We start from the raw sequence: 18,095 nt of genomic DNA on the forward strand, positions 1-18,095 counted from the left end.
ACAGGTTCGCCCAATAACAATTTAGTCAAACTGATGACAGTTTTGCTGCAGTGTTTCGCCATCTCGTGGAGGTGCCCATTCATTCACGTAACGAATGCCACCGCGAAGCCGCGATCGAAGCGCGACACCGGAGAACAACACCAACGTTACCAAGTAGCAGAGAGATGGCCGAAGGCAGCAAGGACTGCTACCGCAGTGCGGATTTCTACTTGAAAAGACGAGGACGTGCACGGCCATGACAGACGCTACAAGGGCAGCCCAGTGTCGCCAGCACCAATCGTGCTGCAGCAGCCCAGGGAAACGCCGACGTTCCACAGATAAGCATACACTGTAAACACAAATGAGCCCATATGGGCGTTTTAACAGTTGATATGCCATTTTTCCCCTCTAGCCTAAAATGAGTACTCCCACGAGAAGAAGTAAAATAAGCTAGAACCATTATTATACCCCCGGCTCCATTTGAAGGGCCATTGCGGTTGTAAAATGGGGGTTTTCAAGGAATAACGGTGGCGTACGGGAAAGTGGGAGTGTTGAAATACACCCATATCTGAGACAAGCCAAATATAGAAAAGAATAACTCAGCCGTGACCAACAAGGCAGGCAGCCGCAGCGACAATTTCAGTAGGATTATTTCTGCAGTCACATTCGAAATATCCCGCGCAATGTGTGTCGGCGCTGTTTTTCTGTTCGGAGTAGCCGCGCCTTGGCGCTGTGTGTCGGAACGGTCGGAACTACGCGCGGAGGAGCACAAGCCTTCGGAGCGCGCGCGCGTACGTTGAAAGCCGCAAAGGGGCAGCCTATGGTGTTGGGCTGCTGAGCACGAGGTCGCGGGATCGAATCCCGGCCTCGGCGGCCGCATTTCGATGGGGGCGAAATGCGAAAACACCCGTGTGCTTAGATTTAGGTGCACGTTAAAGAACCCCAGGTGGTCGAAATTTCCGGAGTCCTCCACTACGGCGTGCCTCATAATCAGAAAGTGGTTTTGGCACGTAAAACCCCAAATAATAATAATAAAAATAAAGGGGCAGCCATTGTCAGCGGCGGCGCATTCTTCTACCGTGGTTGTTGTTTCTCACAGCATTGAACCCCCAAGACTCCACGGTAAGTGACTTCGAACGATTATTACACGTTCTATGAGTGTGCATATGTTCTAAGTGAAGAGACGCGCTGATATGACTTATTGAAGGTCTCAGTACAACATGGCGCGACAGTTGGCCGTCTAGAACCATCTTGCACGATCTCTGTGTTTCTTCGAGCTTTGTCGTAATCGAGGTGACTTGAGTGTTTAGGGTCAAGCGAGTGTACTTAAACATTAGAATTTTACATGATGAGGGACTGTGCCGCGTCTTTAATAGGGTGGATGTGAACATTCGACATGCTCCCCGAAGCGCAAGCCACTACCATAATAGTTATGTGCAGTGCAAGGTGAGCTAAGCTTCGCTGCCTAACCGCCGCCTGAAAATGCGGCGGCTCGTTAAGGGTTTACTGCGGTGCGCGTGTGTGAGTGTTTGTACAGCGATCATTTGAGCGAGAACCGGCGGCGCTTCTTTGTGCGCGGTATCTGCTAGCTGGCGCGTACGCGGCGCCAGTCCCCTAGCTCGTACGATTGTGTGTAGTAGGTCGCTCACTAAGCGCGCATTGTGCAGATTTGCCAGTACGCTCCGTGCTATCGTCTGTGTCTCTTCGCGCCCACGCCGCTGATTGTGCAGGGAGTGTGCGACTGCGGCGTGTAGCATGTAGAGCCTGCGCCCGTCGACTTTGATCTACGGGCGTGAAATGTCGGCGGCGCGTTTGTGGTATTAAAAGCGTGTGGTGAGCTTCCAACGGCACTACGGGTCAACGCCGCATGAACTGCCGGTCAGAGTATAAGAAACGCTTTATAGTTTATAGTTAGCGTACTGCTTGGCGGTAACAGTGTCCTTCTTTGATTCAGATTACTGGATACGCCGTCACTTGAACCTCGGCGGCCGGAGCAGGTGAGTACCAGTGGCGCCGGCGCCTCGGCGGCCAGAAAACGACGCCTGTGCCGTGACGAGATATATAAATTTACGCGATAGAATTGCCGGCGATGGCTCATACGGGCGCGTCGCTCCATGGCTGTGTTCTTTGCTGGAGGCCGCCACTACGCCTGCCGTGCACATACTACGCTACATCTATACAGTCGATGCTAGTGCAGTGTTGTTATTCAACAGCTGGCGCTGTGCACTGGATACCTGGACTTGTTTAATGTTTAATTACTTTGCTGCTGTGCCGTTGGGTATTGGGCACAGATATTGAGTTTTGAATTCTAGGTGCCAAATTCACACAAAAAAGTGGCGCTTTTCAACTCAGGATCATATCACACATCATAGCATCATCCTATATTGCACTAATATTAACAACAAAATTTCTACTGCTGGTGAAAAAAGAAAGGCAGACCGAGCAACCTGTATCTGTGAGAAAAATGTGCTTGAAGTCTGCCATCGTCTATTATAAAAAGGTAATGCCTTGGTATTCAATGTCAGTAACACTCATAAGTTATGCATCCTTTTGTGTGAAATAATTTGTCTTAGAAGCCATTCATTGTAAGGGATCAGTAAACATCTCATAGCTTAAGTAGTGCATAAGTGTATGAGTTAGGCAAAGGTTTTAGTTTGTAAAGAGCAAAGCCATTAAGGTATAAAATTTTGGCAAGCTTAGTTTAGCAATAAGCTGACCAATATACAAAACCTAATGTAGCAGCAGATGCTCTCCAAGATAAACTGGCGACCAGCTTTTTCGTGTTCTATGTGATCATTGTAATGTCAACTTTTTCTCTTTTATTTCAGGACTGTGGTTGCGGCCGTTTCGTTGCCAGCTGTGAGGATGAAGCAGCTTCATAACCGGAGATCAGTCGCCTCCCATCAGTTTCGCTTTTCAGCAATAGAGGTCTTGGTATGCTCTTACCTAGAGTTTACTTTTATTACCCTATATGTTTTAAGTGCAATGGCTAGTTTAGCGGCATCACTTAGAGTGATTAGTGTGACACCTGTTCCATGGGACGTATGCAGATTATCCCACGTAACTTTAGAAAACTTAAAAAAATATGCATATGCCACCTAGCTGCACAGAACCTAGGTAATGTTGTTTCCTGTCTCTTGGAAATACTTAGATTTTCTGCATTTTGCCTAATTACCTAATTATTCTTAATCAAATAATCAACTCAGATATTATAATTAGATAAAAAGTCTCAATTATAAAATTGTAGTGCAACGTGAACATTTTCCAGTACAGCTTTCTGTGGCTCAATATGTGCTACATAACGTGTTTGTAGGAGCATGAAAAAAGCCTGAGAATCCCGCAGAGTGCCTTGAGTGTGTGTGTGACAGCACCTGTGTTGTGTTCTTCCTTCAGTCCTCGTCTTTTGCGCTGTACAAACATGTCGACCTCAAATGGCCAGTCCCGTGGCAGCTTTGCATGTATTTGAGTGTGTGCCCTGTATAGGCATGTGTGTTCCAGTAAGAAAAAAAAATACTGAAGGAGCCTAACGTGATGTATTTCAGGACAAGTGTATGATGTAAATTACTATGTGAAAATAAAATAGGAAACCGAAACAAGACTTCACAGTAGAGATATGCAGGTGTGTGCATCAGCATAATGACGAAACCCTCGTGCAAGTTTAGAAAAATATTCATTAAGTTAGTTTCTGTCATTCTTCTCTGTCACATTATTATTGCAAAAATGTGCTCTCTAGTATTGCACCATTAAAAACACAGTTCAAATACATCATTTGCTGGCACCTTCACATTCATAGCAACATAGAGAGGAATGGTTAAAAATTTGCTTTGCTTCTCTGACCTTCATTTTAGGCCCTTCTCATGTTTGCTGAGCTTCTTAATGTATCATAGACACCCTCCAGTGTTTACAGGCAGCTTGAGCACATTATGCCAGATTGTGGACAAACTGCAGAGGTCGCAGTGTCTATAGCGGTGCCCGGTATATGCAAGTTTCTTGCATGATGCATTATGCTCGGTACCAATATTGTCAAGACAAAATGGCTAAAGTACATCCTTAAGAGTCTTAAGCGCATTTGGATGACTTTACAGCATGTAGCAAAACAAGAATGGGAACTGAGGTGCTTAATTTTTGTTCATTATTACCATATGGCACCAGCATGCAATGAAGACAAAAGAGGAAGAGAAATGAAGTGCACCAAAGGACAACTCTATCCTGATGGGAGCTGCATTCACATCTGCATGATGCATGCAATCTTTGAGTTATAGCAGCAGCTATCCACCTGTTCACTTTGTTGCACATTTGTATTGTTTATGCACTAAGTCTGGCCCTGGAAGTGTTAGGCAGTGCCACTTGTGGCGTTGGTGTGGCATGCAAAACATCCTTCTAACCACAGGTGTCATGTATTATGTGAACCTAAGTTCAATTCATGTAATGCACAAAAGTTCCATTTGAAAGGATGTGCCATATTTGTCACCATTGCCATGAGTAGCACTGGCTGACAGTCACAGGGCGAGACGTTAACCTTGCTCAGCTATTATGCAAAACTATTTGACATACAAATGTAGTAATTAGTATACATGCCAAAAGCATCACAGAATAAAATTTTTAATCCGCATCTTACAACGATTGTTATTTTGCTTTACCACAGGATGCCTTTCTACCGGTGTTGCATCCTGTGACTGACCACTCCAACGATCTCGGCAGAATCGTTACGCAGGTGTGTTCTTTTGCGATTCTCAGTACTGATATTTTGTAGTTTACGTTCCATGTAAATGCACAGATCCAATGAAAAACAGGTTAAAAGATGAACTCACAGGCACTGTGTCCAAACGTTTGTGAGGAAGGAAAATCTTTGTTACAAGTTGTAATTATAGCAACACAAGAGAGTGTGCACATCAAACCACTAGTACCTAGCAAGCCTTATACACAGCATTATACCGTAGAAGCCAAAACATCAGGCGAAAACCTGTACTAAACTAGGGACTGTATTAAAACGTTTTGGAGGCATGAAGTATTTCTTGGGTTACTCGGTCTAATTGCTTGAACTGAACTGACGTGTCCTGCAAAGCAGTTTGCATTCGCATATGATACAATCTGCAGCAAGATCTGAACAAAGGGCTGCAATACTGTAAGGGCTTCCTATTGAAGTAGCAACCAGTCTTCCCAGTGTACTGCAGCCTCAGGAAAATGAAATGTGGTACACTGCACCACATGCACACACAACAAATTTTAATCCATAAGCATCGTTACACTGTGCTTGTGCAGGACTGGGCAACTGGCTGTTTGTTCGTGACCGAAACAACTACGTACATCAAGACTGTACTGGGAAGCCACTATCTTTTTCAGTTGGTGTAACAGTTGATAAACATATGGATTTACATGAACATTTTGTCTGCCACACTTTTCATTGTCGTTTATTTGCGCTCTTGCTTTGATGGCTGGGAGACATTTCAGGCTCGCTGAAGAGACAGGTAGCCCAGTAGCTGCCCTCACAAAGTTGTTATTTGATTTTTAAGAGCCAACTTGCTTTGGACAATGCTGAATAACACATCAAAAGGCCCGGGATTATTGACGAGGTTAGAATGACTTTGAAAGAAGTTTATGAGTGTTTTTTAACTCTGATCTGTCTGCTGAGACCAAATCATGTCAGCTTTTAATGAAGCAACGTTCAGGTTGGAAAACTGCAAGGCTGTGTGGGTACTCAAACAACATCAATGCTTCAGCTAGCTGAAGTTGCTCCATGACATCAAGGCAGAAGCAAATGACATGGCAAAGGAAAGGTTGGTGGACAAAGGACTCTTGGTGGCAATTATGTAGGTTCAAGGGCTGTTGCACTGAGTAAGAAAATGTGTTCCCGATACAGCGTGAACATAGTGTTAATGCTGAAGAACAAACTGGCACCATCTGCCTAGTCCTACACAAGCACGTGCACAGAAAGGGATGCCTGTTGGCCTTGAGGGCCACCACTAGAGAGATCAGCTGCTATCGCTATGACATAGAATGTGACATCAGATGACTATAGTTCACACATTTGCTGCAGCTTGCTGGCTGGGCAATTGAAGCCTTGATTGTAAGGTTGAAAAGTTTCAATCTCAAGGTGGCAATTTAGTTGCCAACTCTTACAGCATGGTTCACTACTCAGTGATGCAGTGCTGGACATATTCGACCAAGCCTGGTGCGAGTTCTCATGAGTGCCTATGTTCAAGCTGCCGCTAGATACTTAGTTGATAAAGTCACTGAAAACGAAATAGGGTCATCGAAAGAGTCATGAAAACGATGCACGCAAGGTTTGTAGTGTGCTCACTTGGTATGACATTAGTCAAAACACCCTGTGTAGATGTTCCAAAAGGACTTCTTGGGCAAGTTGGTGCTTAGATTTCCGAGGTATACTTTGTGGCGCAAAATACATTTCTTGAAAAGGGATAGAAGAAAGGAAGACAGTGAAGTGCCAAACTACCAACTGTTTAATGACAGCCTGAACAAACGTATAGAAGAAAATACAACTTCCGCTCAAGCGCAGGGAGCCTAGGTGCGACAGAACAGCATGGTCGCGATAACATACTTTGGATGAAGCACATTTGAAGCACAGGGAAAATCAGACATCCACCCGTTCGTAGCAATTGCTACAAAGGAAACCCATACGGATTCCTCGAAAGAAAGGCCTCATAGTTGAAGAAAAATTCATCCTGGTCCCGGACTCGAACTCGGGACCACCGCCTTTCCGGGGCAGCCGGTCTACCATTTCAGCTAACCAGGATTTTCCCTTTATTCATTACGTCTCTCCACCTTGTGGGTTTCCGCAGAACTACTACGTCAAACTCTTGCCTTTGCTTTGTGTTGTTGACAAATTCGACTTCGCCCTGCCATCTGCTAGCCGCCTGGTTAGCTCAGATGGTAGAGCGGCTGCCCCGGAAAAACGGTGGTCCCGGGTTCGAGTCCCGGGCCAGGGCAGATTTTTCTTCAACTATGAGGCCTTTCTTTCGAGGAATCCGTATGGGTTTCCTTTGTAGCAATTGCTACGAACGGGTGGATGTCTGATTTTCCCTTTATTCATTACTTCTCTCCACCTTGCGGGTTTCCGCAGAACTACTACATGAAACTCTTGCCTTTGCTTTGTGTTGTCGACAAATTCGACTTCGCCCTGCCATCTGCTAGCCGCCTGGTTAGCTCAGATGGTAGAGCGGCTGCCCCGGAAAGGCGGTGGTCCCGGGTTCGAGTCCCGGACCAGGACGAATTTTTCTTCAACTATGAGGCTTTTCTTTCGAGGAATCTGTATGAGTTTCCTTTGTAGCAATTGCTACGAATGGGTGGATGTCTGATTTTCCCGTTATTCAGGAATGAAGCAAATTCACTCTTTGCACTAGCCTATTGCAGAAACAAAATATGACAAACTGAGCTTTTAAGGGGGCCCTCAGAGGGGCCCAGTCCATGTGTGTCTTCATTTCTAGCGCAGCTGAGCACATCTGCAGCCTGCACACCCTGTTCTAGAGGTGATCTGCTGCGTGTGGAAAGACTAGATGTGCTGATATGGCGTGGTATTGTGTGCACAGTCTTCCCACGTGTTTAGTACTGGGGGTTGCATAATCTGTAGTTTCAGAGATGCATTGAAATGAGAGACAGACATAGCATTCACCTCCACTGCCAGCACTTTTCATGATAGTGTCGTCCCACTGCGTGTGACAGTATCAAAGAGGACAGAGTGGACAAAAAAGCAAGGCTGGGTTTGCTTCATACTACCTATGTGACACACCGTAAAACCATATCTTTATTCGCTGACTCTCAAATTCAAAATTTGAAGTCGTACTAAATGGCTTTGTATTACTGAGAGTAAGGGTAAGCTGCAATGGCAGGATTGAAAAGACTAGGAAATCTCTTCAGTTAAAGTTATTTCTTAGCATGTACTGTTCCAAACATGTAGAGATAGGGAAATTCATATCAGGCTATCATCATACCTCACAAGGAAGAGATTACACTAAACAGGTTTATTAATTTCCTTAGTGGTGATGCCTCACATTGTTTTTTCCTTGGACCAAAGGGACTGCAATGTTTTTCCGCCTGCAAATGATTGCATAGTTTTCAAAGATAATTCCCTCCCTGCTTTGTTTGCTTGATTTGACTGTAAGTTACATTACACATAATGTATATCCCCCTGCGGCGCCAGTACAGGCGAAGCAGGTACTAAATGAATAACCACAAAAGGATTTGGGGGCAAGCAAAAATGGCATTTGCAATAAAGATATGCACAGATGTCCCGTCAGTGTTGCTGTCAAACAAGAAATTGTGATATTGAGCGACTGAGCAAAATAACTAAATGTGTGCTTGCCGAACTATAGCTGGCATTTGCACCTTGATTGTGACTTAGCTACCAGAAGAAATTTGTTTTGGCTTGTTCTTTTTCTGTTAAAATGTAGTTTTTTCTTTGTTTACTTTCCTTTGGGTTTTTGTAGCTATATCATGTGCACATGTGACCAATAATGCCATCTGGAAGTTAGTGGTTGTCGGTATTTCTCACTGCCTGTCGTTGGTTCAGTGTGTACTAAAGTCAAAAGAGCACCGACCAGTATAAACCAGTGTGTTGAATTTGTTTTCTTGTGTTAGTGCGAATGATCTGACTGGTTATGTGTCCAAATAAGCAATTAGATTATGAAAACAAAGTTCATCAGAACATGTCATTCGTTTTACTTATAATTACCTTATTTCAACTGCAGAACCCACATGTTCAGGCATGTAGATTTAAGTAGAACAAGTCTTTTTGCGATTGTTAGTTCTGAACAGGCGAGAGCAGTGCTAAGGACTCAAAGTGAGTCCACATAGATAAATGGCATGGTGCACTGTGCACGGACCTGATAATTGATGTGTTTTTGCAACAGACAAGCAAATAAATATCTAGTAACACCTTGTCAAAGGCACGAAAGCACATAAAGAGGCAGGGGTTGGCCACATACAAATGTGCCTTGGTTGTAGGTTTGTTAACAAGCATGCCACTTTCCTGTAACTTCAGAATACAGGTGCTGCACTGACACATACATCTCTTTTTTATTATGCGAAGCATACTAGCCGCACAACCATGCTCTTCCTTGCTGCGCCGCGCGTGGCCGCGTAGCTACCATATGACGTCATAACAGCTGCAAAAGCGGAGGCTCAACTCGTGCGCTCGCTTGCGGCCGCGTAGCTACATAGCCGGGTCTCAGCTCGTGCGCTCGCCTGCATGAGTTGTTTCTTCGTCTAGCCAAACCAAATATAGCCAAGCAACAGCAGTTCACCAGGCTAAACAGTGGTTCAACAACTAAAATAAAGGCTAGTATGCTTCGCATCCTGGGTTTAACCTTAGCTAAGCCACAGCCATTTTTTTGTGGGATTTGGTTAGTTTCGGGGTTAATGGTTGCTGCTTTCGCTAACATGTTGCACTTGTGATATTCGGGGCATCATCTGTACTATTTACAGTGTATGTACCCTAATGGTCACATAGTGGTGCTTAATCGTGAAGGCTCTCATTCAAATATTGCCTGGTCTACATATGCTTTTCTTCATGCCAAAAAAATAAGATATACTACGTTTGTGTCAGAAGGAAAGAAACTGAGTGGTGTCTATTATTGCACATAAATCTATGCTTAGTTGCGTTAACATTTTTGCATAATTTCAACAACTTATTTGGTGCATTTCTGTAACATTCACACTCTGGCTGATCCACTTAGGTGTAACGAATAATAAAGGCAGAAAAGTAAAGCATTGCAGTGGATTTAACCTACTGCTGTTGATTCTGTTACCTTTTCGCAGCTTTTCTTTTTGGAAAAGCATATGTACAAAAGCACGTTTTGAGCAAATAGGCTGCTGTTTGCGAGGCTTTGCAAGCATCACTATAACGTGACAAAAGCAGTGTGGCCATTTGGTTATACAAATTCTGGTGTATTGGCACCACAAAAAGTAAACGAAGAAAGATATGTACGCATGACACAAGCGCCGGATCTCACTTCAAGCTTTAAAATAAGGCAACGCAATATTTAATAACAGGTGGAGACATTATGTGATGGTATCTGTTAAAAGAAATTCTTTATGCAGTGCAACTAATGGATCACTGATACATTTATCATTCTTTTTAAATGTTGCAAACCACAATTACGTTGCATGTTGTCAGGTCATAATATCTCGCTACAACGCAAGTTTTGTGGAACACAGGACCGCGGTCACATTCTTTGCAGCATTTACCATTGTGTGAGGGAGGGTTGTTTCACACAGATGACTCATACTGCCTCAATCTCCCTGATTTCACATTAATAGAGCATCCCATCTGTCCAATGTAGGCACGGCCTTGTGATGGCAGCAGACTACGCAACGCTTGCGGCCTAGCTCACTAGATGCATATTGTGCTTCAAGCCACAACCAACCTCTTCCTTTTTTTGGCTTCTGCCTTTTGTTGCAGCACAAAACTCTCCTAACAAGGGCCTGAGAAAAAGGATTTGCGCAACTAAATCAGGCATGACTAGGGAATATAATGAATGAGATGATGAAGTAAAGAAGTGGTTGCAGTTGTTTGGTATGCATTTGGGATTTTCGTGAGTAATTGTGTAGCTGGTCCCTACGGGCAAACATTTTTTTTTGTATGAAACATGTGAAGAGAGATTTGCTGTGATGAGAAAAAAAGACTGAAGCCAGGAAAACAAACTAATTTGTTTGTTGCGTGCAGCACAATTTGCAAGCGTTGCACTGCGCAACGGAGGTTATGTACAGTCTGCCATTCCTATCCAGTCATGCTTGCATTGCATAGACACGCATTGTAATAATTTGAGATTGAGGCTAATGACGTTTGTGTGCAACAACTCTCATCCGCACATTGTGATACACTGCAAAATAGAGTGGTTCGTTCCAGTGTTCTTCGAAACTCGTTGCCAGAAATTATGAGCAAATGTACATAAGATAATTAAGCTTTGGCAGATTAGCGTGAAAAGGACAAATGCATCAGTCATTCTCAATTAAATTGCACGAAGAATTTGTTTTTGAATTAATAACGTCACTTCGTGTCACTACGTGTTGTATATGTCTGTTTTCTTATTAAAGCCAGAGTTGAGGTTAAGCACTTGTGTCCTGCATGTCTTTGTCTTCGTTTGCTTCTGTGGTGCCATTACACCAGAGTAAATCCATGACAGGAGCTGCCAGTCCATGCAGTTATACTACATTGGGCTTAGTACGGCTGGCAGCCTGAATGTGACGAGTGCGAAGTAGCAGTAGGAACTTCAGAAGGGTAGAATTTTGTGTCAGTTGGTGGCGCATATTATAGTATGGTGAAGCGCTATAGATGAAACAGTGTGAGGCGAGACAGATGGGAAAGTACTACAGAGAACTGTGAAAGTTTACTGGAAAGTTTTGCTGCAGCAGGACAATGCGTGCATTATCCTGGTGCAGCAAAATTTGCCAATGTTCGTAGTTGTCAGTAGCACTTCCCCATTTACATTACACTTCACCATACACTAATAGCAGTAACAACAGCAACCAACTGACCCAAGCAATAATCAGTGCCCACAGAATTGCCAAATTGTAGGAGAAATGTTTCAGTGTAACACATATTGTTAACTGACAAGTAAATGGCACACATATCTGCAAACCCATGATCAAGTGCATTTTTCATGCACATACATTATTTCGTACAACTGCTTCCTGCTTTGGTTTTTTATGGCTTTTAGGAAGCATTCCAAAGTACTTAACTGTTTGTCTGTTCTAATATTAAATCTGTAGTCAACCAGCACTATGTGTCATTACTGTATACGCCCTTACTTCGTCAGTGTTCTTCGCGCTGTTCCTAACTAAATATGAATAACCAAATAACCATTTTTTTAAATTTTTAGGTTATGAAGAGATTACTCTTAATATGTAATTAATTAGAAAAATTTTCTCAATTTTAGGAAGAAGTCCGGCTGGCCCCAAGCCTGGTGTGAAATGAAGAAATGGCACTCCACATCAATTCATGTTTACTTGTCGTCATAACCAGTCTGTTAGCTTAATTTTGGTTCTTCTTATTGAATGCTCAAGAAAGGTACCAACTCTGTCATTCATTGAAAACGAATTTTTGCACTTGGGGACGCATCCATGCACAAAGCCTTTGAGCTCATTAATATTTTTATTCTTAAAGAAACTGCAGCTCCTGCGTGGAGCAATGGGTTGAATAAGACGAGGGTAAATGAAAAGATGGCGACATTAATTGTCAACAGTTGTCCAACAAAAAAAGTCTCAAGCTGGAGCCAACATCATTGCAAGGGAACCAAATGGCTCCAGCCTGAGACACTCGTTGTTCAACCTGGCAAGTCTCCTTGTCGAAATATTTCCTCTAGCCTGAGCTCAGGCTAGAGGCTCTAGCCTGTAGCCTGAGCCTGAGACCCTAGACCAACAATACACCCATACATTTGGCAACCCATGGGAAGGTAACAAATTCACATTCAAAGAAAGAGAATGTAGTGTGCACCCTGGAAGGTAGCATGAACAGTATTTTATTTACTTAATGAAATGCAGGTTTGCTATCCAACTACTTTATTTCGATCCCCATTTTATAACTGGACAGCATGGTTCCTCAGAGAGAATATTTATTCAAAGCTCACACAATTTTGCTCCTGTATGTCCGTTAAATCTGTCCTGGTTGCTACACTACCAGCCCTGTCTGCAATTGCATAGCAGTGTTTTGAGTATGCATCCCAATTCAAAAGAATAGTTAGGCATCTACCTCAGAATGTCTGCTACTGCGTTGCAGCTCAAATTCTATATCTAGGTGGTGACTGTGATGCCATGTGCTTTTTAAATAAGACCAATATGCTATCTGAAGTGCAATTAAATGCAATCTCAAATGACCTCAGCGCGGGGAATGACACAATTGGAAACCAATGTGATCAGGAGGATTTGATTTCTGAAAACAAGGCACTTAAACATGAGAAAGCAGTACTAATCTCGTCTAAAGATGCTGTTATTGGGTATGATAGGGGAGTTACTTGTTTGTGGCTGCATTTGCAGCATGTTACAATGCTGGCTTTATATATTGCACTGGGTACAGTGAAATGTCGCTGCTTGCACAATATTCAACTAAACATGGTAGCCATGCTAAAGTGTCCATGCAGAACACAACTCATCCACTATTAAGGACTGCAGTGGAACCTTCATAAACGAAAATCGCTTAAGCGAAACTGCCGCTAAAACAGGACACCATCCTGATGGTCGGTTGGCTCTCTGCAATGTCTCGCACTAAATAGAATGCCTGGTAAATGGAACCAATTTCCCCGGCCCCTTGAGGCTCCATTTAAAGAGTGCCCACTGTTAAAATATAGGGGGAATCCTGTTCAGAACTTTCGCAAATCTAGTCGTAAACAAAACTGCATTTCAGTGGGAGTGAAATGCAAAAGCACCTGTGTACTTAGGTTTAGGTGCATGTTAAAGAACCCCAGGTTGTCCAAATTAATCCGGGGTTACTCGCTACGGCACGTCTCATAATCAGCAGGTGGGTTCTGGTTTGTAAATACGGTTTATATTTAATAGCCTGCTCGGAAATACAGCCCAATAACTACACTAAATTATGTAGCTTGTTTGTGTGTCGAGTCCCAATTTCTTAATTTAGTACTTTGACATTTATCATATTTGTGTGCTAGTCCATGCAAAATACCACTGATCAGCCTCATTATACAAGCCACTGTTAATTTAGAATGGCTTAGTCAAGCAACTTAAACTTACAGCACAAACACCTAAGACGGACCACAAAAGGAACATACGACACATCGAGGCTAACAACTTTATTTCTCCGTCGTCGATGCAATATAAACCCTAGACCACACAACCGTGCAGGCACTCAGATTACATTACAGAGATCCGCCAAATTATCACATAAGCAAACGTAGGAAGTCAAATTCAGATGGGTGCAGGGACAAAGATATCTCACTGATGCAATTATCGCCTTGCCTTTTTATGTGGGAGGCCTCTATGGTAAGCCGCGCATGCTCATTCTTGCTTTTGCCTAGAATCGACGTTCCGTCAAGTTGTGCCTCACAATTGTTGCAAGAGTTTATATACGCACCAAGGTGCGCTGCTCTATCTACATTTTTGTTTACTTTTTGCGCATGTTCCCTGAGTAGCTCATTGACACAATGCCCTATCTAGCCAAGCTATATCTTACCACATGAGAGTGGAATGGTGTAAACCACGCCGACAGCGCGCGACATGTATGAAGCACTATGCCGAATTTGGCCTCCTCCTCTGCTCTCTCCGCAGGTGCGTGAGCATAGCTTTAAAAGCTTGTTCGGCGAAGAAAAAGCCAAGGGAACACTATGCCTGCAAGCAACTCCCTTGAGTTGATAGATGACCTTATGTATTTAAGGGACCATGCAGGAAACATGCGCAAAAAAGTAAACAAGAATGTAGGTAGAGGAGTGCACCTTGTTGCGCATGCAAACCCTTACAACAATTGTGAGACACGACTTGATAGGATGTCGATTCTTGGCAAAAGCAAGGATGAGCATGCGCAGCTTGCCTTAGAGGCCTACCACATAAAAAGGCAAGGCGATAATTGCATCAGTGACATATCTTTGTCCCTGCACCCATCTGAATTTGACTTCCTACGTTTGCTTATGCGGTAATTTGGTAGATCTCTGTAATGTAGTCTGTGCGGTTGTGTGGCCTAGGGTTTATATATGCATCGATGACAAAGAAATAAAGAAGTTGTCAGTTAGCGCCAGTGTGTGCCGTATCTGCCTTTTGTGGTCCGTCTTAGGTGTTTGTGCTGTAAGTTTAAGTTCAGAATTATGTACCAACTAGGCCCAAATGGAGTTTTACTGTTAGTCAAGCAAGCTCAATATATAGTCTGTGCAAAAGTGTGGAGTGTCAGTGCAAAGTAACAGTTCAAACACATGGCTATGTAGTTACAGTTCAGTATGAAACGAGATAAGATTTCTTAGCATTTCTTTCATTTGCTAATTTCATTGTGTTAGGACATGCAGAATACTAGTAACTGGCATGCATGCTTACTATGTACAGTATTCTTTTTTAAAATCAAGACAATTATTTTACTGGGGCAGAAATTTGCTTTCTTTTGGGCCCGAAAGTGAACATATATTTCTTACATTTGGTGTTTAATAAATTTTCTTTTGCTGTCAATGTGTGTCTCGTGCATTTTTCCTTTCAGCAAGTAGCAACTGCTCTCGAAGGCGTTTGCTGGCCTCGGAGGCACTTCCGGTAACTAGCATTTTCGATAGGACGATTGTATAAAAGCTTTGCAACGAGGGGCTCTGTGATCAGCGAAAGGAAAAAATGAAGACGGGCGGTGACGGGTTCATTCACCATTGGACCACGTGTGCGCGTGACTTGGTGGATTCAGCGGTGGCCGTGTGCCGTCGATTGGACCACGTGCGGCGAGCCCGCGGCGAAATGCTTCGTGGCGGTACGCCGCGCCTATGCAGCAGCAGACGGAATACCGGAGGCCACCGTGTCGGACGCCGGCGTTCGCTCCGAGCAGGTGCGACGCCTGCTTGGGTGGCAGCTCACGGACGGACGAGTTCCCTTGAGCCTTGATCGCCGGCGTTCGACATTTCGGCCTGCGGCGTTCCGCTGGTGCTGCGTAAGCGCGGGACCCGTGCCACCAAGCATTTCGCTACGTGCTTGCCGCACCTAAACTAAAATGCCTTTAATTCCTTCACAAAACTCCCATTGTACCTCCCCGTCAAATGGGGGTGAAGGGGGTGAAGTGGGCGTATTACGGTACCCCCGTTGTGTGCCCAATCAATGCCCATGTCAATGGGAGTTTTATCGTACGCCCATTCAATGGGAGGAAAAAGATGTACAAAAGGGAATGCGCTAGAGGACAAGCAAAAAACGCCCATCTGGGTGTTTTTCTGTTTACAGTGTATGTGGACCCGGAAAGATGGCTGGAGAGGTATGAAATTTACTAATTAAAAGAGCAACGACAAGCTGCACCATGTCTTTTTCGCATTCTAAGACGCCGCCAGGACGCGCCTCCAGAATCGAGAAACCATCTTAACAAAGTGGCACCTGTTGTGCAGCGGCTTCCTGCAGACATTCACAAGCGTCATAGGCAAACAGAAAACGCAAACTCAACTAGAAAGCCGAGTGCAGCTGCTCAATGAGACCATCGTGATCTTCACGGAAGAGATGACCCGTCCTTTCTCGCAGAATGTTCCGGAAAGAAAAAAAAAGTCCCCGTCTTGGTGCGGAGCGACTTAAAAAACTTGGCAAATGAGCGCTAGATAATGTGAACGCCAAGTGCTCACGACGCCGCAGGGCGCCATCCAGCAATGGGCTCCGGTGGCCTCCAAGAGACCATCAGGACCATTGTGCGTGAAGAACTGCCCAAGATCTTGCCTTCGTTGCAACTACACATGGCCTCGGTCACTGAGGGGGTCCAGGAGGAACTACAACGATCACTTGGAGTTTGTCAGTTGCAGCCGCAATTGCCGCAACTCCAGCCAAATGCTATGACATAAGCCACCGTCACCATACGCCATGGTACCCCTTTGCGCCCGCGCCAGGGTCCTGCAGCACCGCAGTTCCGTCTGCCACCGCCGCCGCTGCCAGAAAGCTCGGCAGTGGCTCGGCGCAGCATCCCAATAAGGAAGACCGACGTTGGGGCACCCGCGACAACCATCCGTTCTGCTATCACTGCGAAGAAGCGGGTCATGTTTATGGCTTGTGCCCATACCGTAAAATGGGGACTACGAGGGTCCACCGTCTACGCTTCACTGCCTCAGCAAGGTGAACGCCCTCACGATATGACCCACTACCTCACCGCAACTCAGTGGAGCCCTCGACGACGATTCCGTTCACCGTCCCCGGGCCGCTACCTGTCGTCGTAGCATCGACCATATAGAGGCCAAGCCGGGGGCCGGTCCGTCAGCCCTTATCCGGAAAACTAAAAGGAGCAGCCGATGGAGATGCGCTTGCTGTTTTCAGTTTTGCAATACGACGCCTTTTAGGAGCTGCAACGACGGCTGCAGTCACCACTGGTGCTTTAACACTTCGACGAAGACGCCGAGACGGTAATGAAGACCGACGCAAGCAGCGTAGGCCTCGGTGTCGTGCTAGTTTATAGAACGGACAGAGTTAAAAGCATAATTAGCTTGCGCTAGCCGGTCGCTGTCAAAAGCGCATGCGAATTACTCTACGACAAGAGAAGAGTGTCTTCCGGTCATTTGGGTTACGGTGAAATTTCGACATTCCATATACGGCAGGCGCTTAAAAGTGGTAAGTGACCAGCTCGCCTGCGTTGACTAGCAAGCTTACAGGATCCATCAGTTCAAATAGCGCATTAGAATTTCAGACTCTAGAAATTTGGCATCATCGTGATCCGTAAGTCCGGGAGGAAGCATTCTGACGGCGACCGCCTGTCGCGCACCCCTATTGACCCGCCACTGCTAGGCGAACTCGACAACGACGCCTTTCTAGGAACAATAACTGCAGACAACACCACCCAACAGCAACGAGCAAGTGCAGAGTTATGAAGCCTTGTCGAGCACCTACAAGGATGTACCGACGTTGGCCTTCGAGTATTCCGCCGTGTATTAACGCGATAGCGTTAAGGAGCTCGTGTCCCAGAAAAGCCGGTGCCGTCGGCTTTGGCTGTGAGCAAAAAATGGCGAAAGGTAATTAATAAATAAAAACAACTTAGAAGACGGGCTGGGTGGGAATCGAACCAGGGTATCCGTAGGGTGAGACAGAGACGCTACCACTCAGCCATGAGTTCGATGGTTCGAAATGCGACAAAAGCGCCTCTATAGTGAATGCGGTGTTGCCTTATAAAGGCGCCGTAGAAAGTTACGCTGCGGTGTATATCCGTAATTATAAGCGTATAAATTACAGAAGTCGCCGTTAAACGAGTAGCGAAGAATGTTTCCGCTACATTTCTTCTGCTCTTGGCGCACACGCAGAGCCATCTTGCGACAACGCAGAAGACCCCCTTCTCGCAACGTACCGCGCTGCCCCGACAGGTGGCGCGCCACTCGCCAACTTCTGAAGCTTTGCTGAAGATGTGCAGGGTGATATGGGCTGGACTAGCTTTGAAGTTGGGGAAGCGCGCAGTAAAATTGAGTGTGACGGACGGCTGAAGAATATGGAAGAAAGTAAAGGGGCTGGAAGAGTATTCA

At 44.9% G+C, this 18,095-nt stretch overlaps 2 long non-coding RNA genes across 9 annotated transcripts in view; both read left to right on the forward strand.

Moving 5' to 3' along the window:
• Nucleotides 1-18,095, forward strand: part of LOC139049549 (uncharacterized) — a 115,008-nt gene that overhangs the window by 21,985 nt on the left and 74,928 nt on the right. The window lies entirely within an intron of this gene.
• Nucleotides 916-15,096, forward strand: LOC139049547 (uncharacterized). Of its 2 annotated transcripts, none has more exons than XR_011508383.1 (5): nucleotides 916-1,101; nucleotides 1,934-1,976; nucleotides 2,808-2,907; nucleotides 4,625-4,693; nucleotides 11,874-15,096. It is a non-coding gene; the product is annotated as an uncharacterized lncRNA (long non-coding RNA). The 2 variants fall into 2 exon arrangements; XR_011508382.1 differs by having other exon boundaries at nucleotides 918-1,101; nucleotides 2,808-2,913.

This window comes from Dermacentor albipictus, chromosome 9 (assembly GCF_038994185.2).
Source record: "Dermacentor albipictus isolate Rhodes 1998 colony chromosome 9, USDA_Dalb.pri_finalv2, whole genome shotgun sequence".
NCBI lineage: Eukaryota > Metazoa > Arthropoda > Arachnida > Ixodida > Ixodidae > Dermacentor > Dermacentor albipictus.